The sequence below is a fragment of the Carassius carassius genome, chromosome 17 (genome assembly GCF_963082965.1).
Source record: "Carassius carassius chromosome 17, fCarCar2.1, whole genome shotgun sequence".
Taxonomy (NCBI): Eukaryota; Metazoa; Chordata; class Actinopteri; order Cypriniformes; family Cyprinidae; genus Carassius; species Carassius carassius.
Genome location: NC_081771.1, coordinates 19,964,711 through 19,991,826, shown reverse-complemented (window position 1 = coordinate 19,991,826; position 27,116 = coordinate 19,964,711). Strand labels below are relative to the sequence as shown.

General features: G+C 37.1%; 1 protein-coding gene and 2 long non-coding RNA genes across 3 annotated transcripts in view; all 3 read right to left on the bottom strand.

Annotated features, from left to right (window-relative positions):
• The window catches only part of LOC132161292 (uncharacterized), a 329,747-nt gene that overhangs the window by 79,504 nt on the left and 223,127 nt on the right, over positions 1–27,116 (bottom strand). The gene's annotated exons all lie outside the window — the stretch shown is intronic.
• The window catches only part of LOC132161290 (uncharacterized), a 169,934-nt gene that overhangs the window by 2,944 nt on the left and 139,874 nt on the right, over positions 1–27,116 (bottom strand). The gene's annotated exons all lie outside the window — the stretch shown is intronic.
• LOC132161289 (uncharacterized) lies at positions 16,800–18,952 on the bottom strand. The gene is made up of 2 exons (XR_009438112.1): positions 18,920–18,952; positions 16,800–17,013 (listed from the first exon to the last, which is right to left on the bottom strand). It is a non-coding gene; the product is annotated as an uncharacterized LOC132161289 (long non-coding RNA).

The window sequence follows — 27,116 nt, the reverse complement described above, 5'->3', positions numbered from 1 at the left end:
TCTTTACAGGTTTCATTTAGGCTACATGATTGTGTTCAGTTGTATTTTCTTAACTAATGCAACATTTTTAAAATTATATTTTCTACTGCAGAATCTAGCATACATGAAATTAAAATATTTATATGTTGAAATGGAAAGGAAAATGTATGCATAAAAAATATAAAAAAATATTAATAATCATACCTTGCACATTTGCATCTGCCCCTTTGGTGCTTCTTAAACAGATACTGATCAATAGAAAACTGTATCTCACAACACACGCCATCTTCGCAGCTCTGTTGAACAACATCTGGTGGAAGTGGTGGTCGCACATAGAGCTTATCAGAAACGTTTTTTTCTCAAGGAAGTGGAATACCAAGTGGTTTTGCATTGTTATTGCAGTATGTTAGCTTAGAATATAGATATATAACATACAATAAATATTCTCACTTGACAATTCACAAAACAGTTTGTAACACTGTGACACAAGTAGCCTAAACCTAAACAAGTCATTAATGATAACATGAGTCCACAAAATTGATTTTCAGGACACTGAAATGCTTTTTACAGTCTAAAACTGAATGTTTAAACTTTCCTGCATTTAAGTATTTTTTTCAATCAGGGTGTTTTATGTATTATATATAAACTTAGGTGGAGTGTTGAAACATTTAAAATTATTGAATGTGTGTATTTGTGTAAAAGGATGCTTGTGTTTGGTTTGCCTGCTTTGTTTGGATTATTTTCAGTGTGGATCATTAAATAACTAATTTACTTCTATGTGTGCTTTTAACATACAAGTTGATATATATGAAATATCTGAATATAATTAAAGGAAATAAATATACACATTTCTACCCCCATGTCTTGAATTGTGTGATAATTCTAAATGCATTTTAATAAACTGAATCACGCAGTGAAAGAACGTTCCCTGGTCTAACCCTCTAGTCGTCATACTTCATACTAATTTACACGATAGCTCTCACATAAGTCATGGATTTTAGCAAGACAATTGAACCATTTTGTCTTTTGGATAATTAACTGCAAATTTGAGACACAGGTAGCTTCTGTTGTTCACCAGCACTCACCTCCACAGCAAGACAAACACAACTGGAAAGGGAGAGAAGGCTTCACTCCTGCGGTTCTCTCTGCATGTGCTACACTGCTGTCAGTGTTGGGAAGGTTACTTTGGAAATGTAATAGGTTACAGATTACAAGTTACCCTGTTTAAAATGTAATAGTAGTGTAACTTTTTCAATTACTTTATTAAAGTAATGTAACTAATTACTTTTGAGTACTTTTTGATTACTTTTCTAAATGTGTGAAAATTAAAGAATAATAAATAAAGGCATATACATCAACTTAAATACAGTTATCTAATAAGCATGTGACGTATTCTGTGTAATAAACTTCTGAAACATTGGTGTTTTTTTTAAACTGCAGTCTCTGTATATGATGATAGTTTTCTCAAAATAAGTAAAATGCACATTAAGTGACACAGAGCAGTTCTAGAAATTATGTTTATGTGCTCGTGTACTCCTATATTGTGGCGGCAGAGGTTGAAAACACTGCGAGCTTCAGTAGGCCTATGTGTAGAAAATGAAACCATGTCTTTGCCATTAATTTACAGGAAGGACGGACTGGGAAAAAAATTCAGACTGGACAATTCAAACTCATACAAACAAATTCATGGACAAAACTATTTTTTGTATGGACCTGACATAAAAAAAAGTTTAAATCTTTAATTTGGGGACATGCAAAATAATTAAAAGTTCTCTCCTGAACTGCACCTTCACTTCCATTTTTCTCTTCAGTCTCTTTATTTTGCCCTGTTATCCATCCCTCTCATGACTTTAATACTCAAGATTGAACAAAACTATACTTTACAATACAATACTCTACAATACTACAATATCTTTATAGAAAAATCCTAATACTGTACACGAGTCATGTTTTTCCCTTACAAAAATTAACCTTGCTTTTATTAGTCTATATAAAAGTAAAATAACCTTGTTTTGTTTTTTTGCAAATGGATTTGTATTTATTTTTAAATAAATACATTTGTAAAATAATTTTACATTTTTGGTTATCACATTTAAACATTAGTAACCATTTTCTCTGGATTTATAGTTAAATATTAAAATTGGGTTGTGTTGTTGTCTGTCGTAGCTCCCCCTAAACCTATAAAAAAATAGGAATTTTTTTTCAGATAAATTCCTACTGTAACATTACAACTGATAATAATGATGTCCTTTACATAGTATTTTGAGTGATGACTGATGAGCAACGTGCTGCTGCTTGATTAAAAAAAAAAAAAAAAGCATCTTTACAGATGAAACTGACCTGAAACCCTGAACAGGAGTTCTGCTTCTCTGCTCCAGCTGTCCACTGCTCCAGTCTCTCTCTCTCTCTCTCTCTCTCTCTCGCATTGATTACTCTGAGTCTGATCCAAACCGTTTGGCGGAGGCGCGGAGAGCGCGCGAGTCACGACTAACACTTCATGACTTATTAGAGATTTAATTATCAAATGGTGGATTCACAAATGATCGCTTTAGTACATTCGGCAGGCAATTATACAATAATGATTTTAAATAGTGGGGCAAAATCGGCCTCCAGGCCACCGGGAATTGTCCCGGTTCTCCCGGTGTCCAGTCCGCGCCTGATTTCCACAGACACGCAGAATGAGCAATTCATATATTGCATTTTCGGGGCTTTATATTCACAGACACTAGTCCATGTCATGTTTTGATTCAAGTGTACTGACCTACTTTTGATTTAGTCATCCAAAATGTGACATATTCCGTCCGCGTTAGGCATTTCGTTTTTATGACTGGATTCTACGAACCAGACTGTATTTCCGCATCCCGGAAATTATTAGGGCGGTATGTGTCAGAATAGTCAGTGCAATTTGGGAAAGAAATCAGTTAAATCTGTATGTGGATGTGTGTAAATATTCAAATGTAATCCCCTTTGTAATCGTTAAAAATTTCATAAGTAACTGTAATTTAATTACTCATTTTTTCGTAGTAACTGTAACTAATTACAGTTACAATAATTTTGTAATTAAATTACGTAACGCCGTTACATGTAACTAGTTACTCCCCAACACTGACTGCTGTGCTGCAGAGACGTGGATCATTTATCAACATTTCCTGAGCCGACCTGATATTTAGATTTTTTATTTGTTTGACAGTGATAGATATGCGCAAACAAAAGTGTGGACACACACACACACACACACACACACACACACACGCACACACCAACCCCTACTACCCCCCCCCCCCCCCCCCCCCCAAAAAAGGCACTTTCTCTCAAGGAAGAAAAAGAGCAGGTGCTCAAGCCCCATTTGATGTCTATGTGTGCATGTGCCTGCCCTCACACACATTTATTTTACCTTATTTTCAGTCAAAGATAAAAGTACACAATATATTTGCTGTCTTGTAAAAGTGGATTGACCTGATCCATAAACAACATTAAGGGCTGCTTAAGAATAAGCATGCACATTAAATTATCGTGACTCATTGAACCTGTGAGATTGTGAGCTTGTCATTCATAGGACCACTTTAATCCCAGTTAATTTGTTAGTCAGGTTTTGTACTTTAATCCGCACTATTCTTAGGCCTTGGAGTTGTGAATGGAGAAATGAATTCCCTGTGTTCCTTAATCTTGCCAGAATATGTATCATCATCTTCAGTCCTATTGATTCTGCCCACCCTCTCTTTCTCACGACATCTCCAGACTGCCATTAGAACTGCATTTTTTGTTGGTTTCTGTTCTCCACTACCCTTTTCAGTCCTCGACCACTCCAGCCACATCACCATTCCCCATCAGTCCCCCGCAGTTCCTCTTCTTAGTGGCATGATTTCACTATGCTGGGAGCCATTTTTCCTGAGCATGATGAGCCTGTGGCTCTGCCTCCAGCCTCGGTGTGTTCTGTTCTACAGCACCTGAGTCCAAACACCATAATATAATATTGACGACACCAGGCAAACTAAGGAGGAATACATATGAACGTATATACAAATGATCATGAGGTGAAGACACAGCTGGAGACACATATTAAATCCTTTTACACAAATTCAATAATTTAAAATGTTTCAACACTCCACCTAAGTTTATATATATAATACATAAAACATCCTAATAAAAAAAAATACTTAAAAGCATAAATAAACAGGAAAGTTTAAACATTGAGTTTTAGACTTTAAAAAGCATTTCAGTGTCCTAAAAATCAGTTTTGTGGACTCTTCCTGTGGCCCTGACTGCTACACCTGGGCTCTTTCCTCCCTCGAATCCAGCATGGACCATCGGGCATTTGGCCTCGCTGGGCACCCTTGGACTGTGGGATATCGTTGTTGACTTGCGGGCCATACGCTGCTCTCTGGCACTCCACCCCTTCAGCTTCAGACAGTTCCGCTCTCCCTCAGGCTCAACCATGGCCCTCAGTTGTTTCAGCTCAACCTCAGCCCTAAGAAAACCCACTTCCATCTCTGGGGGTTGTTGCTGTGGCTGCGTCGCAGTGTTTTCCATTACTCCCTCGGCTCTCTGTCTGCACTCTGAGCTCCACTATAGCTACAGCTCCATTACTGTCATTCATCCCCCTGTTGTCGTTAGCCAGGATTCCGCCATGGCTCTTTTCTCCTTCAACTCCAATGTAGGATGGTGTCCTGGTCAGTCTCTGGGTCAGCACCACCTGGCCACTCATCCCATCATCTCCAACATGGCTGACATCACCATCCACTCCTCCCTGGTTCCTACTGCTTGCACCTCGTCCACCTCCAAAGCCCATTCCGCCACTTTATCTGTTATGCTGCAAGGTGCCACCTTCCAGGAGGGGGTGTAATGTTACTAATATACATTTATTCTTGTCTTGGTTCTTTTTTATGGACTTTTACTTTTAGATTCTATTCAGGTTTTCTTTTTCCTTTGTTCTAGTTCCAGCCAGTATTTAGTTGTCATGATTTGATTGAGTTAGTCTTCAGTTGTGTTTGTCTGGCCTTGTCAATGTTTTTTTGTTGTGTTTAATTTACCTGCTTTGTTTGGATTTTCTTCAGTGTGGATCATTAAAGTCTTTTGAAACCTCATCTTCGTGTGAATTTAATCACCAAGTTGTGACAAATATGGTATTTAGACAGTGACCATATATCTTTATTTTAAAGTGTTTTTTAAGGGGACACAACACAAACACACACACACACCGTTTGGCCAATCAAATGTTAATATTGAATACCTATAAAGTAGTATTGCATACTTCATATCTCCACAGAGACTTTAGCATCATCAAAAAGAAAGATACAGCTTTACGCTTCTCTTCAAAAACACCTGAGCTCCTGAAGGAGTGCTGTGGGCGGAGCTAAAGAGTCATGAGCACTTACACACCGAATCCCAACAAAACACAAAAATTGTATTTAGTTTTACTCATATCCTCTTGTTCCCACTCATCAATAAACTGCTCTATCTTTCAGTATCAAACAATGTGCAAATCCAGCATAATGTGCCTTGTTTATAAAACATTTGTCACCGAAATGAGGGGAACACACCCCTGATAAAACTAACTACATTCACTGTTCACATAATACTGGGTTCTTTGGGAAGCTGAATAAGGTTATCTTTCCCTCACATACAAAAACACACTTCTTTGGAGACATTCTTCTCAAGCATGTGTATGAAATGTTTTCAATATTCTCTAGTAAAAACGAAAGTGATGTGGTCAGGACCGAGACCCAAACACTCTCATGCACTGTTTGTTTCATTCATACTCGAAGTCAGAGGGTGCTCTGGAGCAGAAAGTCCAAAACTGAAATGTAGAAGTAATTATGAAGTGCCAGGAAATCCCTAATGTGGAAAAAGGTATCCAGCTATCACTGTAGCCAAAGCTTTCTCTACTGTATCTATGTTGAAGACACACATTTGCAACAATATTGTTTATGTGTGTTTTTCAAGTCATGTCCAGGTAATATAAAATATATATACTTATGCAGTGCTAATTGACATAGCATGTATTATAGCTGGTTATAATACTATAAAATATATCATCTGCCTTACTCTGTGATAAAAAAATAAAAAAATACATAAATAAATAAAAAAATGGAAAAAATATAGTATATGAACAAATCATAAAATTGTCATTAGGAAAATATGGAGAAGAAAATTGGCAAGTTTCCATCAGTATATTTGATTTATCAAACTATTACAATTAAGAGATAATAATAATAATAATAATAATACTAATAATAATAATTATACATCTGTCAATTAGAAACAAAGTTATTATATTTGACATTTCTGCCCCTTCACGTCTGAAATGATTGTATAACATTATTTTTTTATTTGTTTCAAACAGAGATCAAAATTCTCCCACTATTCTGAACAGACAACTAGACAAAATAAGATTTACTTTATTAGAGGTTCTAACAAAATGTTATTAATACCCAGTATAGCCACTTCTATAGGCACCACCAACCCCCCACTAAAAAAGCATGCCCAGAACAGTTTAAGTATAAAAAGCAGCAGGCAGGGTTACATTTAAAGCAGATTGATGGGTATGTGAACAAATAGTATTTTTTGGGTTTAGAGATGTCCCACTTTAGGGTTTGCTTTTGTGAAATTACAATTTATTGTAATAGTCCCACTGCAATGCAGACCCAATATAAACATCTTGACAAAAAATGTTTATAATAATTGTAGCTGTTGCACAATTTATTACCACTATCAAATTTAATCTCATACAAGTAAATTAGAGGTATTTTCTGAATTCTCACAACTTTTTTTAGTGTCACAGAAGTGTGAAATCTCTGTACACCTGCTGTTGCAGTTTTTCTGCTGCTCTGCTCATGTGTTGCGGCCATAGAATGTATTTTTACAAGTTTATGTCAGTGTAAAGTTGACAGCTTTGATGTCATACAGGAAATTAGGTTGTATGTCACGATCATCAGCTGGCGTGCCCATGAACTCCAATAGAGGGCACTCCACTCAGGACTCTGGCATTCTTGTATCTTCATTCCCAACTCCATTTCCCATAATCCCGTGCTTAGTGCTAATAACCATCAGGTGTTCCCCATTACCACTCCCCTAAATAAACTGTATTTGCACTCTCATTAAGTGCGAAGTCTTGTTTAGTTTTGTCTGGCATTTCTGAGTGTTTCCCCTGTGTTTGTTCCTTCAATGTTTGATCTTGGATTGTGTATACCGCCTTTGATTCTCCGCTGCCTGCCCCGACCTCTGCTTGTTACTGTTACTGATTCTGAATATCCCTGACATACTTGACGCTGTGCTCTGATTGCTGCCTGTCTGACCATTCTTATTAAAGTCAGGGGAAGTCGTGGCCTAATGGTTAGAGAGTCTGACTCGCAATCGAAGGGTTGTGAGTTCGAGTCTCGGGCTGGCAGGAATTGTGGGCGGGGGAAGTGCATGTACAGTTCTCTCTCCACCTTCAATACCACGACTTAGGTGCCCTTTAGCAAGGCATCGAACCCCCAACTGCTCCCCGGGCGCCGCAGCATAAATGGCTGCCCACTGCTCCGGGTGTGTGTTCACATTGTGTGTGTGTGCACTTCGAATGAGTTAAATGCAGAGCACGAATTCTGAGTATGGGTCACCATACTTGGCTGAATGTCATGTCACTTTCACTTTCACTTAAACATACTGCATATGGATCTGAACATCTCCGACTCCATGTTACAGTCTCTATACATTACTGCCACATTACATTACATTTGTATTTATCTCTTGCACAAAAGCAACATGAGCTAATATAAAATATAAACGATTAACAGGTGCAAACGTGCAGAGTTTCAATTTAGGATATAAAACATGTTTGCAGCAATGCAGTGCTGAAATTTGCGTACAAATTATAGACATTATGAAAAATTCATTATGCATATATTTATAGTGTTATAAAAGATTTGTGAGATTGCAATGAACTGAGATGTCTTTTATAGATTTTAAATGCAGGGCTCTTTGCCTGTGCATTTTGTCATGCCAAACCATGCATGCAGCAGCCGCTTTAGTTAAAAATAACAGTGTTATGTGAGTGTGGATGCTTTAATAACAACTATTTACCGGGAGAGTGTATGCTGGGATTTCATAAATTGCATGAAGAAAAAAGTAATGTAACTAACTAGTAATGTAACTAATTACTAATTACTTTTGAAATAAAGTAATCAAAACAGTTACATGATTTGCCCAACACTGTCATAACACAGCCACTTAATAGTATGAAGTGATTTTTTTTGTGCTTGTTTGTGTGATTGTGTGTGTGCGCATGTTTATGTGGTTTATGAGGACACTATGTGTAATGACATGGGTATGAACAGTGGTGCAGTGGTGTATACCCACTTTTTTATCAGTCGGCTTCGCATATACCAACTTCTAAATCACCCCTGATGTGCATCATTCAGTAGCGTCCTGCATTAGACAAAATCATGACAGTTCACTGTCTAGCTAGCTAATGAAATCACATGTGAATAAATGCAAGTTTTCCCTTTATATATACAGTAAAGAAAGAGATGCAGTCAGGCTGCACAGGATTTCCTTTCAATTTGATTGATGATTGTGCCTGTCCCCGCCTCTCCTCTTGGCAAGTCACATGAATGCAAGCCAAGTCGGTCAAAGGCTTGAGTGCATGACAGGTAGGTGGGAAGAGTGATAAAATCATATTTAATTATTGACGCCTATTTTGAATCTGTACATTATAACAAAACAATACCTTAAAAATTAAAAGAAGCAAGTTTTTGTGTAATCTGATTTTTTTAAAACCTGTACAATTTTTAGTTCAAGGATCCGGTAAACAAATGCTTTCAAACAGTAGCCTAAGTTCAAAACCGCTTTTTTTTACAAAGAAAACCTGACCGATTTTATTAGAGATTGCTTAGAGCCACCTCCAGAATTATTATTTTCAGTGTTTCACAAGTGTTTTATAATGGATGCTGCCGAAGCCTGAATGTGTTTTTTTAGATTCTCAGTGAGTCTGTTTAGAAGCCTGTACAGTCAGTCCAAGGCAGTAGGTTTAGTGATCTTTCGGTGTCTCCTTGTAGTTTGATATTGAAGCTTGACACTTGAGTGTAATTGTATTAAAATTGCTATAAACAATTTTATTTATAGTGATAGTGTTCCTGTAGCTCAGGTAGTAGAACATTGCTTTAGCAGGTGCAAGGTTGGGGGTTTGAATCCCAGGGAACACATGTTAGGAGAAAATTGTTAGCCTGAATGCAATATAAGTTGCTTTGGATAAAAATGTCTGCTAAATGCATAAAATGTATTTAATTATTGTTGCACTATATAGTAGCCTACAACCCGAATTCTGGAAAAGTTGGGACGTTTTTTACATTTTAATAAAATGAAAACTAAAGGAATTTTAAATCACATGAGCCAATATTTTATTCACAATAGAACATAGATAACGTAGCAAATGTTTAAACTGAGAAATTTTACACTTTTATCCACTTAATTAGCTCATTTAAAATTTAATGCCTGCTACAGGTCTCAAAAAAGTTGGCACGGGGGCAACAAATGGCTAAAAAAGCAAGCAGTTTTGAAAAGATCCAGCTGGGAGAACATCTAGTGATTAATTAAGTTAATTGATATCAGGTCTGTAACATGATTAGCTATAAAAGCTTTGTCTTAGAGAAGCAGAGTCTCTCAGAAGTAAAGATGGGCAGAGGCTCTCCAATCTGTGAAAGACTGCGTAAAAAAATTGTGGAAAACTTTAAAAACAATGTTCCTCAACGTCAAATTGCAAAGGCTTTGCAAATCTCATCATCTACAGTGCATAACATCATCAAAAGATTCAGAGAAACTGGAGAAATCTCTGTGCGTAAGGGACAAGGCCGGAGACCTTTATTGGATGCCCGTGGTCTTCGGGCTCTCAGACGACACTGCATCACTCATCGGCATGATTGTGTCAATGACATTACTAAATGGGCCCAGGAATACTTTCAGAAACCACTATCGGTAAACACAATCCGCCGTGCCATCAGCAGATGCCAACTAAAGCTCTATCATGCAAAAAGGAAGCCATATGTGAACATGGTCCAGAAGCGCCGTCATGTCCTGTGGGCCAAGGCTCATTTAAAATGGACTATTTCAAAGTGGAATAGTGTTTTATGGTCAGACGAGTCCAAATTTGACATTCTTGTTGGAAATCACGGACGCCGTGTCCTCCGGGCTAAAGAGGAGGGAGACCTTCCAGCATGTTATCAGCGTTCAGTTCAAAAGCCAGCATCTCTGATGGTATGGGGGTGCATAAGTGCATACGGTATGGGCAGCTTGCATGTTTTGGAAGGCTCTGTGAATGCTGAAAGGTATATAAAGGTTTTAGAGCAACATATGCTTCCCTCCAAACAAAAAACCACATGCAAAACCACATACTGCAGCTATAACAACAGCATGGCTTCGTCGTAGAAGAGTCCGGGTGCTAACCTGGCCTGCCTGCAGTCCAGATCTTTCACCTATAGAGAACATTTGGCGCATCATTAAACGAAAAATACGTCAAAGACGACCACGAACTCTTCAGCAGCTGGAAATCTATATAAGGCAAGAATGGGACCAAATTCCAACAGCAAAACTCCAACAACTCATAGCCTCAATGCCCAGACGTCTTCAAACTGTTTTGAAAAGAAAAGGAGATGCTACACCATGGTAAACATGCCCCGTCCCAACTATTTTGAGACCTGTAGCAGAAATCAAAATTGAAATGAGCTCACTTTGTGCATAAAATTGTAAACTTTCTCAGTTTAAACATTTGCTATGTTATCTATGTTCTATTGTGAATAAAATATTGGCTCATGTGATTTGAAAGTCTTTTAGTTTTCATTTTATTCAAATTTAAAAAACGTCCCAACTTTTCCGGAATTCAGGTTGTATATAGATACATTGTAAAAATGTATGGGGGATGTAGGGAGTTAGTATTTGACCCGTCACTGTATGCCATGGTAGAAACAGTCAGTCAAGCATAGGAGTAGGCTGCACAATTCTGGATAAATTTATTACAATTTATTATTATTATTTTATTATTTAATTTTTTGGTATCAAAGAGAGATCATGATCCTACTACAGATATCTAAATAAAAGAGCTTGTCTACAAGAGGTTCTGACAAAATGTTAATTGTTGCAGTCTATGTAATTTTTACATTTGAATTATTTATTATGAAAATTATGACTAAATATCGTCATCTACAAACCTTTATCACGTGACAAAAACAAGACAAGATGCAACATAAATGCTGGTCATGTATAATTAACAAACATTGGTTTTCAAGAGACTCACTGGTTCATACGCAACGCCAACCTCAAATGTAATTCACCCGGAGCTGCTTCCGTGTAGAACTGTTGGTGCAAGCTACATTAAAGTGATTATAAAATTTTGAATATGGATATTTTTCTTACAAAAATGCATTGATTCACTTTGTTCAAACACCACCCCCACCCCCCGGAACTGCGTGAGACACTTCTTACTTCTTTTGGATTGATACACTGCAACACCCACTGAGTGTCATTAAACAGCTTGAAAGATCAAAGACAATTTTTAAAACTTTAAAGACTTAAACTTTAAAGATCAAAATATTTTTTGGGGTGAACTAACACTTTAAATACATTGATTAATTATTAGGCTATAGTGCATCTTAATTTTTGTAGCAACATTTACAGACATGAAAACACATAAATTAAGTATTCTACAGCTTTTAATGTATATTCTTGGTAGACAACAACATTTCCACAGGGTCTAGCATAGAAATATAATCCATGAAAGTAACATTTTTAATGTTGTATATATTCATACCTTTAATGTACAGGTGCATCTCAATAAATTTGAATTTTGTGGAAAAGTTCATTTATTTTAGTAATTCAACTCACTACCAATTCACTATCTCAACAAACTGGAATACTTTGTAAGACCATAATAAAAACAATAAGAATAATTAGTGAATGGTTGGCCTTCTGGAAAGTATGTTCATTTACTGTACATGTACTCAATACTTGGTAAGGGCTCCTTTTGCTTTAATTACTGCCTCATTTTGGAGTGGCATGGAGATGTTTTGTTTCTCATTTACCTCTTGACAATACCACATAAATTTTCTATTCGGTTCAGGTCTGGTAAGTTTGCTGGCCAGTCAAGCACAGCAACACCATGGTCATTTAACCGACTTTTGGTGCTTTTTGCAGTGTTGGCAGGTGCCAAATCCTGCTGGAAAATGAAATCAGCATCTTCAAAAAGCTGGTCAGCAGAAGGAAGTATGAAGTGCTCCAAAATTTCTTGGTGCAGTGACTTTGGTTTTCAAAAAACACAATGGACTAACACCAGCAGATGACATTGCACCCCAAGTCATCACAGACTGTGGAAACTTAACTCTGGACTTCAGCCAACTTAGGCTATGAGCTTCTCCACCCTTCCTCAAGACTCTAGGACCTTGGTTTCCAAATGAAATACAAAACTTGTTATCATTCTTTTCCTTAGCCCATGTAAGAGGCCTCTGACTTTGTCTGTGGTACAGCAAATTCCTTGACATGTCTATAGCCCCTTTCACACTGCCATTCCGGCAAATACACGGGTAAAGTGTTCCGGCAATTGTTCCCGGGTCACTAGATTTTGCACTTTCACACTGCCAGTGATTACCCAGGATATGTGCGGGCTTTCACACACAACCCGTAAAGATCCCGTAACGACACATGACATCAGGGCGTGACGTGTAATGTACGAGTCGAAAACGCTAGGCACGTTATACTTTCACTGAAGCAAGCAAACGATCTCGGCGTCAGCGGGGAAAGTGAGGAACTAACTGATCTCTGCTTCATTAAAGTTTGCACATATTTTTTTGTCGCGAACGTTGATCTTTCTTCAAAACAGCCGGTAAAAGAGTCGCGCGATAATGCGCGTAATCACTTCGACACGGCATTAGATCTGGCTTTTGTTCACACAGCGCTCGTCCCGGGACTGAACCCGGCAATGTTACTAGGTCCCCGACCCGGGTTCAATGCCGGATCAATCCCGGGACGTGGTTGCTTTCACACAGAAGGCGACCCGGCAATGTTCCGGCAATATGCCGGGTCCGATGTGCAGTGTGAAAGGGGCTTACATGTGGTGGCTCTTGATGACTTGACCCCTGCCTCAGTCCATTCCTTGTGAAGTTCACTATGTTCATCTATGTTGCTCGACAATCCTCATAAGACTGCGGTTCTCTCGGTTGGTTGTGCATCTTTTTCTTCCACACTTTTTCCTTCCACTCAACTTTCTGTTAACATGCTTGGATATAGCACTCTATGAACAGCCGGCTTCTTTGGCAATGAATGTTTGTTGCTTACCCTCCTTGTGAAGGGTGTCAATGATTGTCTTCTGGACAACAGTTAGATCAGTAGTCTTCCCCATGATTGTGTAGCCTAGTGAACCAAACTGAGAGACAATTGTGAAGTCTCAGGAAACCTCTGCAGAAGTATTGAGTTGTTTGGCTGATTGGAATGTCACCATATTCTAATTTGTTGAGATAATGTTTTTTTGTTAAATGTGAGCCAAAATCATCACAATTAAAAGAACCAAAGACTTAAACTATTTCAGTCTGTGTGCACTGAATTTATTTAATAAATGAGCGTGACAAGTGGGGCGGGGCCGAGAACCTTGGAAAATAACTTTTCCATGACATTCTAATTTATTGAGATGCAGCTGTATATATTCATAACTTTGCATCCATTGCGTCTGCCCATGAGATGCTTCTTAAACAGATACTGATCATTAGAAAACTGTATCTTGCAACACAAGCAATCTTCACAGTTCCAAAGATATTCACAGATTTAGCTTTTCTGGATTAATAATCTGTAAGTAAAAAAATGTTACTACACAAATTATGCCTCTTTTCTTTCATAGTGATATAGAGAATGAGATACAAGCAAGTTTTCCTCAAAACAACCTTTCCAAAAATGCATTGATCTCAATGCGCTGGCATCTGAGAGACTAGGCGAGAGGCTGTAGTATAGCAACCAGGAGAGCAGTGATGTGTGAACTAAATTTGGTGAAAGTAGAGTGTGTTACAGTAAATGTATAAACTATTTTTTTATAATTAAAAAAAAACATAAAACAATGTGCAAAAGCAATCATTTTCAAAATAAACTTGTAGTAAAACCAGTAGGAGAGCAGTGATGTGTGAATTTGGCAGAGATGTATAAAGTACTAGAGACCCAGACTTGAGTAAAAGTACAAGTGCTCTATCAAAAAAGTGACTTGAGTAGAAGTTGAAGTGCTCTTTAAGCACCACACTTAAGTAGAAGTACTAAAGTATTCAACATTCTTTGTACTTAAGTATTGCAAGTAGTCTATTTTAAAATTTACTACTCAAGTACTGAAAGTTATGTAGTTATTAAAGAAAATAGTCAAAAGTTTGAACATTGTTTTTATTATTTCAAATGATTAACCTAAAGGACAATCACAATTCCTTTGACTGTAACTTTTTGTAAACAAAAAACAGATTAAAGGGTTAGTTCGACCGATTTGCAAAATGATGTCATTAATAACTTACCCTCATGTTGTTTCAAACCCGTAAGACCTCCATTTATTTTTGGAACACAGTTTAAGATATTATAGATTTAGTCCGAGAGCTCTCAGTCCCTCCATTGAAGCTATGTGTACGGTATACTGTCCAAAACATCATCAAAGTAGTCCATGTGACATCAGAGGGTCAGTTAGAATTTTTTGAAGCATCGAAAATATATTTTGTACCAAAAATAGCAAAAACTACGACTTTATTCAGCATTGTCTTCTCTTCCGTGTCTGTTGTAAGACAGTTTAAAACAAAGCAGTTTGTGATATCCGGTTCGCGAACGAATCATTCGATGCAACCGGATCTTTTTGAAACAGTTCACCAAATCGAACTGAATGGTTTTAAACGGTTCGCGTCTCCAATTCGCATTAATCTACAAATGACTTAAGCTGTTAACTTGTTTAATGTGGCTGACACTCCCTCTGAGTTAAAACAAAGCAATATCCCGGAGTAATTCATTTACTCAAACAGTACACTGACTGAACTGATGTGAAGAGAGAACTGAAGATGAACACCGAGCCGAGCCAGGTAACGACTCGTTCACGAGTCAAGAACCGTTTCTGTCAGACGTGTCTGATTCGAGAACCGAGAAGCTGATGATACTGCGCATGTGTGATTCAGCGTGAAGCAAACCGACACGAGCGTCTGAACCAAACTGATTTTTTTGGTGATTGATTCTGAACTGATTCTGTGCTAGTGTTATGAGCGCGGGTAAACCGAGGGCTTGCAGTCAACGCCAATGACGCCATTACGTCGAGCGCAAAAGAACCGGTGAACTGTTTTCTTCAACCGGTTTATTGAATCGAACTGTCAGAAAGAACTACTGGTGATCCGAAAACCGATGTTCTTGACTCGTGAATGAGTCATTATCTGGCTCGGCTTGGTGTTCATCTCTCAGCAGTTCAGTCAGCACGCGCAGTCTTCTTAATCGCTTGATTCGCTCAATGATGTGCCAGCTTCATCAAACCTGCCATCTACAGTTCTGGCAGTGGTAATGTGGATTTGTAATGGAATGATTCGTAACATTTTTATAATTGTAACGAGTAACGATGCAGCACATAAAAAAAATATCGGAGTAAAAGTATTAAACTCATCGAAAATATGTACTGAAGTAAAAGTGGAAGTAGGAGAAAAAAATAATAATCTAGTAAAGTACAGAGATAGCACAGGTACGTCGCGGAGACGTCTTTGAAAGATCGTAGCATCTGGTGAACATCGCATTCGATCGAATGTTTTTAGCTGTTAATGAGCCGTCTTCTTTACGTCTATACGACGTCTATACGATGAATCTTCAACATTTGAAATTACGTGCTGCCACGCAGCGCCGATCGGAGCAAGCAGATAAATGAGGAAAACTAGTTTTTGAAGCACTACCATGTCATACAGACGCGACCGTTGTTGCAAAGAGCTATGCCAGAAATATAACGAGGAATCATTTTCCTGACGGGGATTTGTCAATTCGCCCGCTTGTGTTTAGGCGATATCAGTGATTATCTTATTGCGTTGCATCGCGCCGCTCGCGTCCAACTAGACACATGTATTTATAATCAAATACAAATACAACCATAACTATAAACACACATAAACACGAACTATCTTTTGCAGCCGATCATGCACAACCTTTGTTTGCTTGATCCCTCCGTAGACAAAAATACATGCAAAAAATGTCAGCCCAGTTTCTTATTTAAAGTGACTCGTTTCAAGCTAACTGTAATTTTACTTGCGATATCATTGGTTAATATTACTTATCTGTCATCTTGTAGAAAGCACAAATTAAACCTTGTAGCCTACCACACTTGACTGCTGTTTAGAATTTCTAGACAGCAGTCAAGTGTATTTTTAACATTACAAGCTTGATAATTTGAGTAACACTTTAATTTATACCATGTCTGTATGAAGGTCAAAGGTTTGTGTGGTTCTTTGATTCCATGCAATACATTGAAATCCAAAGCCATTTTCATATTCTTATTTTCTTCCAAATAATGATGCTCACAATTTCCAATGAGAAAGTTAAAGGTGATAAAGGCAAAGAAAACCCTTGATGTTTAACTGAATGAGGAAGCCTTCAGATGAAAACCCTATACAAATGTTAATTTGATTCATATTGCCTCAGAATTAATGATACTGACAAACGTCTCATACTTGATTATGACAGGTAATACAACACTATTTTCTAGTGAAAAAAAATAAACTGAGCCTGTAATAAACTTTAAAACAATCTTTAAATAATAAAACATTAAGGACACACTTTAATGTATTAACTGCTGAAAGCATCGAGGTGGGGGGGGCGGGGGGGTTGACTTTATTCACAACATAACAGAGTACATAATAACAGTCTCAAAAAAATAATAGAAAGATCTCTATTAGAATAATCCATAACATTTGCAATGGACAAGGTGTAGACCGTGAACTGGTTATGGACTGCACTTAATGAAACTGTTGCAAGATGGATGTGGGAATGATGGAGGGCTATAGGTAGATCTGTGCTAAGGATGTTGTCCTAGGGTGTCTGGTGGAGAAAAGAAGAGGAAAAAAAATGTTAAAGCATTTTATAAGGAAATAATGTTACTGAAAACTTACTGTGTAAACAATAATACAATACTGGGCAGTGAACATCATGTACAATGCGCACAATACTGTCAGCAACCTCTTTACTAGATACTACAGCTGTGCCACTGAAATCAGATTCATGAACACGATTGTCACAATATTTATTTGAATAATGTTTTTGGGTGAACCATCCCTTTAAGGTCCATGTTTAATAGAGATAATTGCTCATTTAGCAGTATTGCTGTGAAAGCTGACAGTAATGAATAAAACTGAACAAAGTTCTGACTACCATACATTAAATAGCAAAGAGCAACAAACCCAAAGCTGAACTGTGTATGTGTGCCCAAACTGTGGGCCCCTACATCCTTTCCGATTTTGTCCTCCAAACAATGTGAAAACTGAAGTCAAAGAAAACAAATATAATGAATGTATTTATGTAAGTTGTGCTACACATTAGCCAAAAAAAGGGTTAAAATACAAACATGACATTGTAAAACAAAAAACTCTTTGCTTGCCATTTTAAAGCATAAAACATATTAAAAATCCTAAAAACAAAACACCCATTAAATGTTCACTGTTATGGGGAACATCTATTCACGTTAATATACACGTATATTCTGAATATAGTAAATTAACATAGCAATTGTTTTACGAGTAGTAACTGTAGTAATTACATGTATACCCCATTTAATGCTCTCATAAATATAACATAGAATATTAAACCTACATTTAAAATAAATATTTTAGTACAATGTAAATTTTAGTCAGAATCATTGCACTCCTATTCTCTTCAATTATTTCCAAAATGAGACAAGGACTCTACCATCAAATGTAAGTTGTGCTCTGGAGAAACATGACTCAGGTCCACACACATCTGTCAAAGCATCTGTCAGAGCAAACTGCAAACAATATTTCTTTACTGAAGCATTTTCTTATCAACTGTGATAAGACTTTTAGTTGTATGGATGTCGCCATCTTTGATAATACTTTACTATACTACTTTGCTTTAATTAGAGCAGCGGTTCTCAATTCCAGTCCTCGTGCCCACCAGCTCCACATATTTTTGTAAGTCTCTCTTTTTGATTCAGATAATCAGCTGGTTAGAAGAGAGCTCCGTGCATAACCTGTGTTCCCATTAGCATGGTCCCTACAAAGTGTTCATTGCTCCCTACACCCTGAGCAGGGGATATCTGTTGAAGTTTAACTCACTTCAGAACATTCATTCATGGATTTGCGCTGCACAACATCTTCACAAACAGACAAGTGTGACTTCATATACCTCTGTAAATAAATACAATTTAAATACTGCTTGACTTTAGTTACTTGTTCATATAGTTACTTGTTCACACAGACAGCAATCGAAACACTATTGTAAGCAGTTGTGTGTAGAGAACATTGAGACTCACATCTGTAAGTAGATGCAGTTGTTACTCCCAAACAGTGAAGGTGTGAACATAGCCTACCTATGAGTAGTAAAAGTTTGTCCTTTTGTTTTCTTTACTTTTAAAAAAATAATAATAATTAATTAGGTTAAACTGGCTTCTGCTTTTCAACTCCGGACAAACTTTATTTTATAATTTATGTTTTATTTTTTTCATGGTCTATCACATATCCTACATTCCAAACATATTTGTTCTTCAATTTGCATTCTCTGAAGACTGGAAATGTTGTGGAATAACTTGCCTTTTTAATATATAAAGAAAATAAAATGTGACATTTTATCAAATTAATCTAAAACATTATTTGATTAAGATAATTGGTTGCAGCCTAAAAATTAACCATTCAAATATAGACAACAGTGTGCTAAACAACTGTTTACATATAGGAAGAGGTTTGGTGGTGAACAGTGGGAGAAAGATCCTCACCCAAAGTTTGGCCTGTAATATCCACAGCTGGTGCATCCTGAGGTTCTGGTGAGCTGGTGGCAGAATGAAGGAGATCCGCTCAAAATCTGCTTTACAACATTAAATCTTGGTTATATAAGGTAATTCTTCTTGAGTGGTCTAATGGTACTCAATGGAAGTTTTTAAATTTAACAAATTTAAAAAAAATTAAAAAAAAAATTTAACAACAAACAACAACAAAAAATATATACCTGAAATATAGATAGTGAATAGATCATGGCAGGACGCATGCGGACAGGTGCTGCTGTCGCCGTATACGCAAACAATGCTACCAACCACGCAAAACACTATTTTTCGTATAAAACTGGCTCACGCCATCTCATACAATCAAGGCAAAGTGCTACGATCACAAAAAGTCTGTTTGTAGCAAGTTTAGTCGTTGTGCTACTCCTACTGTCTGTGCGATGTTGTTGTGCCGGTTCAGCTGGGCTTGGAAAGTCTAAACGCAGTCCAAACGCATCGAGCCAACATACTATTTACGAAGCTCTGCTAAACAAAGGCCAAGCTACCCTGCCAAATCATACAGGTTCCCGAAGGAAAATAAAATCAAGACGGCCCTACCAGGATATTCTTTTGCTGTTGACTATCCTTCTCTTGGCTGGAGATGTAGAGCCTAACCCTGGTCCGCACGGAGCCGGTATTGGTGACGCCGTCCTCTCCATGGACGCGCACGGCTGTCGCCTGGGACCTGCCCTGGATTACCGGTGGGACAACGGCCGCAGTCGGAGTCTGAACGTGGGAGGAAGCCGAGGATCACGCGGGTGCTCGTGGATGGCACAGGTGGACGGCATGCTGCGGTCTTCCCTGGATGCGCTGAATCCATGTGTGGCCTCCGGTTTGGATTCCACCTTACACGGAGCGACACGTGAGGAACACTTCACAACTTTGACGCATGCCAGTGGTAAGCTTTCATCATTCATGTCTCCGATGCTGGGGATCTCTACACCGGTAATGCGGCCTATTCGTGATAAACGAAAACTTACTGATCTCAATCCAGCTATCAGGAAACATCGTAAGTTTAAATTTTTTAAAACTTTAAACCAGGCAAAAATTCTATGGGACCCACGCTCCAAACCAAGGGGATTATTAGGCGGACATATTAATGTCCGTAGTATGGTCTCAAAGAGCGATCAAATGGAACATCTACTAAATAATTCCAACCTGGATTTTCTTGGTGTCTCGGAAACGTGGTTAAGTAAATATTCCCCAGAGGCTGCTTTTAATGTATCTGGATACAATGTTTTCAGAAAGGACAGAGACAAAGGGCGAGGGGGAGGCGTGTTAATCTATGTGAAAGACACAATCAAATGTAATCTGATTGAATGGTCGCCTGGATTAGATATTGAATGCCTTGGACTGAACGTTTGGCTATCCCCTGAAATGTCATTTATTTTAATTTGTTTTTATCGTCCTCCTTCATCTACCATTGCTTTTTATGATAATTTACACAAACTGTTAAAACAATGTCAAGAAAGAAAGGAGTTAATTTTAATGGGTGATTTTAATATAAACTGGGAAAATAAAATTGATCGGAAAAAACTTAAAGATATAACAGACAAATTTGATCTCACCCAGTTAGTTCTTGGTCCCACCCGCATCACTCACTCCTCTCAGACGCAAATTGACTTAATGTTTACAAACAGACCGGAAAGGATAACAAAATCATACAATTTATTAACAGGTTTATCTGACCATAATATAACACTATTAGGAAGGAAACTCACCAAAAAACGTTTTAAGAAAACAATCATAGTGAAACAACATCAATTGAGTATTCCTAAAAATGATATGGACAAATTCAAATCTGCCTTAAATGATATCGACTGGACTGATCTTCTGGTTATTGAAGATATAGAGAACAGTTGCAATATGTTTTCAAGCACTATTAATACTATAATATCCTTATATAACAGAAGAATGTCACACAGACCAAGACAGAAAAATTCTCAACCTTGGCTCAATGAGGCTCTCTGGAAACAGATGAGGGACAGAGACTCCTCACTAAAGATTGCACTTAAGTCAGGACTCAGAAGTGACTGGTATAGCTATACATCCCTCAGAAATAGAGTAGTAAGGAACATAAGGAAAGCTAAAGCAGATTTCTATATAAAAGTAATTGATGATGCAAAGGGAGATGGGAAATTAATCTGGAACAATCTTAATAAATTAATTGGTAAAGATACTCAGCACTGCGCACCGGCACTTGAACTGAAATTAAATGGAATCATAACCAGAGAAGAAGATATTATAGCAAGCACTTTTAACAAATTTTTTATCCAATCAGTTGAGGAACTGGCACAGAAGTGCATTACTAGTAATATAGTGAGCATTCCTATTGATAATGACAAACCAGTTTTTAGAATTGAGGAAATTAGTGAACTTGAGGTAGAGAATACCATAAATTCACTAAGGAACTCAAAAGCTAAAGATGCTTTTGGTCTTGATTTTGTATTTTTTTAAAACTCATAAACAGTCTTTAATTATACCTCTTACACATTTAATCAATTTATCAATTAAACAAGGTATTTTCCCAAGTTCCTGGAAAACAGCCGTGGTAACCCCCATTTTCAAGGCCGGTGATAAAACACTAGTAGAGAACTATAGGCCCATCAGTATACTACCTGTAATATCCAAGGTAGTAGAGAAATGGGTGGCGAAACAGCTGACTGCTCATCTTAGTAAAGGCCATACACCACTGCACCCAATGGTGTTGGCTTTCGAAGTAATCACTCCACGGAAACAGCCAACTGCTTTTTTATCGAGAACATCAAAATGAATCTAGATAAAGGAGGCGTGGTGGGTGCAATATTTTTAGATTTCAAAAAAGCATTTGACACCGTCGATCATGACGTTCTTTTGTCAAAATTATCCTACTTTAATTTCTGTGGGAATGCAATTAAATGGATGAAATCATATTTAACTGACAGAAAACAAAGCACACGCATTAACAACACTCAATCCACATATCTAAACTCTAGAATAGGTGTCCCTCAAGGATCTATACTGGGCCCCCTTTTGTTCAGTCTCTATATAAATGACCTGCCCACTGTTTGTCCATCTGTACATTTACAAATGTATGCAGATGACACAGTCCTCTACGTGCATGCTAAAAATAAACAACAAGCTGCACACCAACTGACTGAGGCCATGAGCAAGGTATCCATATGGCTAACTAATTCATGCTTACATCTGAACATAAGTAAAACAGTATGTATGTATTTTACAAAACAAACTACTGTGACTTATGACCCTGAGGTAATTGTTAACCAAGATAAGGTTAGAGTGGTATCTGACTTTAAATATCTGGGAATCATCCTAGACTCACAACTCTCCTTTAAAAAGCATACAAAAAAGGTTGCCAATATTGTTAAATTTAATCTTGCAAATTTTAAGCATATAAGATCATATCTAACATTGAAGGCTGCAAAGCTTTTCTTGCATGCGATGATCTTATCACATTTTTCTTATTGTTTAACAAGCTGGTCGCAAGCCAATAAAACAACATTGCAACCATTGGAGTCACTCTATAAACAGGCATTAAAGACATTGGACTGTAAGGCTAATAGCTATCATCATTGTCACATAATCAAAAAACACAATATGTTTAGCTTTGAAAACTTCAGACACTTTGCTGACGCATGTCTTGTCTTTAAGGTACTCCGTGGGCTTGCTCCACCACCACTGTGCCAGTTTATAAAACAGAAAGATAGGGTCAATAGAGTAACCAGAGCAACCACCAGAGGGGACTGCATAGTTCAATATAGAAAAAGTAGGATTGGAAATACAGCCTTTTCTGTCAGAGCTACAATTTTTTGGAATAGCCTACCCAATGAGTTAAGGGAGTGTAATAGTCTCTCCTCTTTTAAAAACCAGCTTAAATCTTGGATTAGGGATAATTATAATTGTAACCATACACCAAATGTTTAAGTTTATGAACATGTATGTATGTGTGTATGTATATATATATATATGTATGTGTATGTATATATATGTATATATATATGTGTGTGTATATGTGTATGTATGTATGTATGTATGTATGTATATTTTTTTATTATTTGTTCATATACTGTATCTACTTTATACTGTAATTAAGTTGAGGGTTGATGATGTGAACAACATATTGTCTGTTTGAGAGTATGCCCATATTGTTTTAAAATTTCTGCTGTATTTATTACATTGCTACTGTATTTTAGTGTATCTTTATTGACTTTTGTATTTTAGGGTGCCTGTTAAGATCTGGCTAGGGACAACAGATGGAAACTAGCACTTGTAGCTAACTCTGGCTTGTTTACAGCAAATAACTTGTCTGTTGATCAATGAGCATTGTCCCTATCAAAAAAAAAAAAAAAAGAGGAGTTTGTGGGAGAAGAGACAACTAGATCTGTATAGATTAGATCATGGTGGTCTCCATAAATAGACCGGTTGCAGAAGAGTGGATGATGGAAGGACTACAGCCAAACATCAGGACAGAAGTCTGCATGAGTCGGGTAAGCAGAATAGATTGCACTGTAAATAAACATCATTAAAACAAATGGTAAAGTCACTAAATTAAATCCCTATAAATCAAAGCAATTTTTAACTAACTATATGACATTATCACAAACACAGGTTTTTTAAAGAGCTATATCTTGAGTCTTTTTGTTTATATTTATGCGTGTTATGATGAATCTGGCAATCAAAGATGCAGGATGCTAGTTTTTATTTTTAAATTACAATGTCTTCATTAAGAAATGTTCTAGAAAATGTCCCTTTCATAGCAAAAGGCAATAAATATCATTATTATTATGATTATTCTCTATATTGCACAAGGCTGAGCGAAAAACTTTCTGCATAATGTGCACATGCATATCTTAAGGTCACAAGGGTTTGGAATTTTATGGATTTATAGTATTGCATACATTTACATTTCTAACAATTATAGAGCATAAAATAATATTTGATTTTTTAAATTTTACTATGCGTTTAACGTGACGTGTATCGGAGTTGATTTGGGATCAAATGTTATGTTTGTTGCTAACTGAACGTGCACCGCGGTTGGTTGCAAAACGCGTTGCTTCAACATATGATCGGGTAAAACTGTTTAAAATTAGTAAACTATTAAAAATCGTTCAACAATCCCGCCAATGGCAAACATACTATCATAAAACTATACATTTCCACCTTTCGTACTTTACCTCTCAACCATCACTCCACCACAACTTGCCCTGACGACTTCTTCATCCCTTGGCTCATTGGCGACTCGCGCGCGTACATCGCCACCTATGGGGTTGCCCAATTATATTTAACAAAGAGGAACTCTCAGACTGGGAGGAAAAGAAAGAATTAAAACAAAACAAAAAATTATAGGTCGCATCCGAAATCGCATACTTCCATACTATATAGTAGGCGAAAACAGTATGCGAAGCCAGTAGTATGTCCGAATTCTTAGTATTCGAAAAACAGTAGGCGAAATGTACCCGGATGGCCTACTACTTCCGCCCGAATTCCGTAGTATGCATAGGATGGGCACTACTCTATCCCATGAGGCCACGGGAGAGGACTCGTCATACTCATATTCGAAAATAACGGAAAATCGTGACGCCGCTGTTTTGAAGTGTAAGTACCTTATGGATGTAAACGCTGTTCATTGTGGTTAAAGTGTAACGTTACTTGTTTAACATAATCCAAGGAAACGACTGACTTGTTAAAGTTTTACACATTGTAAACTGATGAGACTATTTTGTAAATTGAGTTTAAAAACATGTTTAATAATCATTATCGATCAGCTTGTTAATGCTGCTTTCTACAGACGGCTCGTTAAGTAATTTAATGAGATAAAGTTAAACAAATTTAACGAGTTAATTTACATTTTACTAGTGTTGATAAAAATTGTTGGATACCTTAACTTAACTTAATAGGTGCCTCAGTTTGATCATAAATCATCAGTAATGTGTAAATCCTGTTCTGATGTTACAGAGACTGATCAAACCCTACTCACTGGAAAGCATAATTCAGTAAGTATATAAATTAAATTTAATCTTAACTACACACACTCTTTACATGTATTTATGTTAGGATCATCAATGATTTATGCTGTTTTTTATTATAATATGAATTTCCAGGTATTTCCAGTTGCTATTTTGTCAGTTGCAAAGTGCTTAATAGCAAATAACTTTTGTAGCAGTTGTGTGCACACTGATTTTGCAGCAGTTTCCAGTTGTTTTTTAAACAAGCAACATCTTAACATCTGAAGAATGTTGTCTTGAGAATGGGTGTCACACTTTAGAGAAATACCCATACACCAAGTCACATTTAAAATTATTCTCTCTATTTATTTATTTATTTTTCATTTCTACATGGATAAGAGCACAAAGCTTCAGACAAAACCACATTAACATTTTCATAAAGTAGTATAATAGAGCTTAAAGCAACACCAAAAGGGAATTTCTTAAGACGTTTCTATAATAATGTCAGGAAAATAAACTTCAGCAGCTTCAGTTCAGTAACTGTATGTGTACAAGATGAGGACTCTAAATTTGGGTATCAAAAATGAGTGAAAAACAGTGGAAATCTAAAATTTACCCCAGGGATACAGTAATACAATTGTAAAATTAAACTTGTAAATATGTTGGTATGATATGTTATGTGATATGTTGCTAGATTTTCAAATAACTGTAATATTAATTCCCAGTTATGAGTGTAATATATTTATGTGTATATATAAATACACACACGTTTAAATTTAACTATTTACATGTGTATTTATACATATTTATGTGATTTTATAGTATATATATATATATATATATATATTTCTTAAATAACTAATATATGTATATCTCGATTTGACAGTCTTAAAATTACCTTCATAACTTACAGAAGCTTAAACAATAGCACTATGAGAACATGACGTGATTTGCAGAGTCTTAACCTGTTCAATTGTCCTACAGGGAAATCCTGCTCTTGAAGAGCTGCACACGGTCGTCTGGTGTGACACAGCTGTGCTCAGATTGTCACACACATGCTCTCCTGTGCTGGCTTCTGTGTTTTGAGGTTCCAGTGTATCATCGTCATGATCCTCTACAATTTGTGGATCCGCAATGTCCTCATTCAGAAGACGGAGGTTGTGGAGCACTACACAGCATGCAACAACATCTGCACAAAGACAGGACTCACTTCCAGGGCCTTGAAGAAGAAGAAGATGGAGCACAGCTTGTCTTCATCATCCTGAAGGCTCTCTCAACAATGTTCTGTGCACGAGCATCATTGGTGTTGAATCAAAGCTGTGCAGGATTCTGTTCAGGCTCTCTGTATGGAGTGATGAGGCAGATGTGTGCACTCAAACAAGGATACCCACCATCTCCCAGGATGTGTTTTCCTGCAGGTGGATACAGGCCTCCAGTGTAAATAGGGCTGTTCTTCAGCAACCTGGCATCATACACAGACCCGGGACACTCAACAAACATATCAAGGTACTTCCCCTGGTGGCGACCTGCAACTGAACAGAATGAAACCGCTTCCTGTTGAAATAACATTGGGCTTCACTTGCTGGAGGTTCAATTTGTATGTGACAGCCATCTATTGTGCCAGCTACCAGAAGAAAAGCTGCTTCCACTGCCTCCAGCTCATCTGTGGTGGAGAAGGCAATCAGTCTCTTCAAAATCCCCATGACTGACCTGCTCATTCTGTGCACAATGTTATGCAACTCTTGGATGTCAAAGGCCATTGACAGCAGCCTGTATGATGCTGTTCGCAGTCTGTAAATATGTAGTTTTTGTTTTTTAGAATAAAATTTCAATGGGTTACACATTTTTGCTGATATATCTATATATATATCAGATGTGTGTATATATGTGTGTGTGTGTGTGTGTGTGTTTGTGTGTATATTTCTATAATGTATTTATGTGTATATATGTGTATATATGTGTGTGTGTATTTGTCTAAGCATTCTTTCAAGTTTATTAATTAATTTATGTTCCTTTTGTGTAATTTTATTTGTATTTATTTATTACAATAAATTACTTTATATCCTTACATAAAATCAGGCTGTCATTCTGTTCACAGATGTAGCTGCTGTTATTCTGTGGTAGAAAATTAAAAGCTAAATTTATATTTAGTAAAGGATTTACAAGCTGTCAACGAAGGCATGATCTGAATTGTTAATTCAAACGACGTA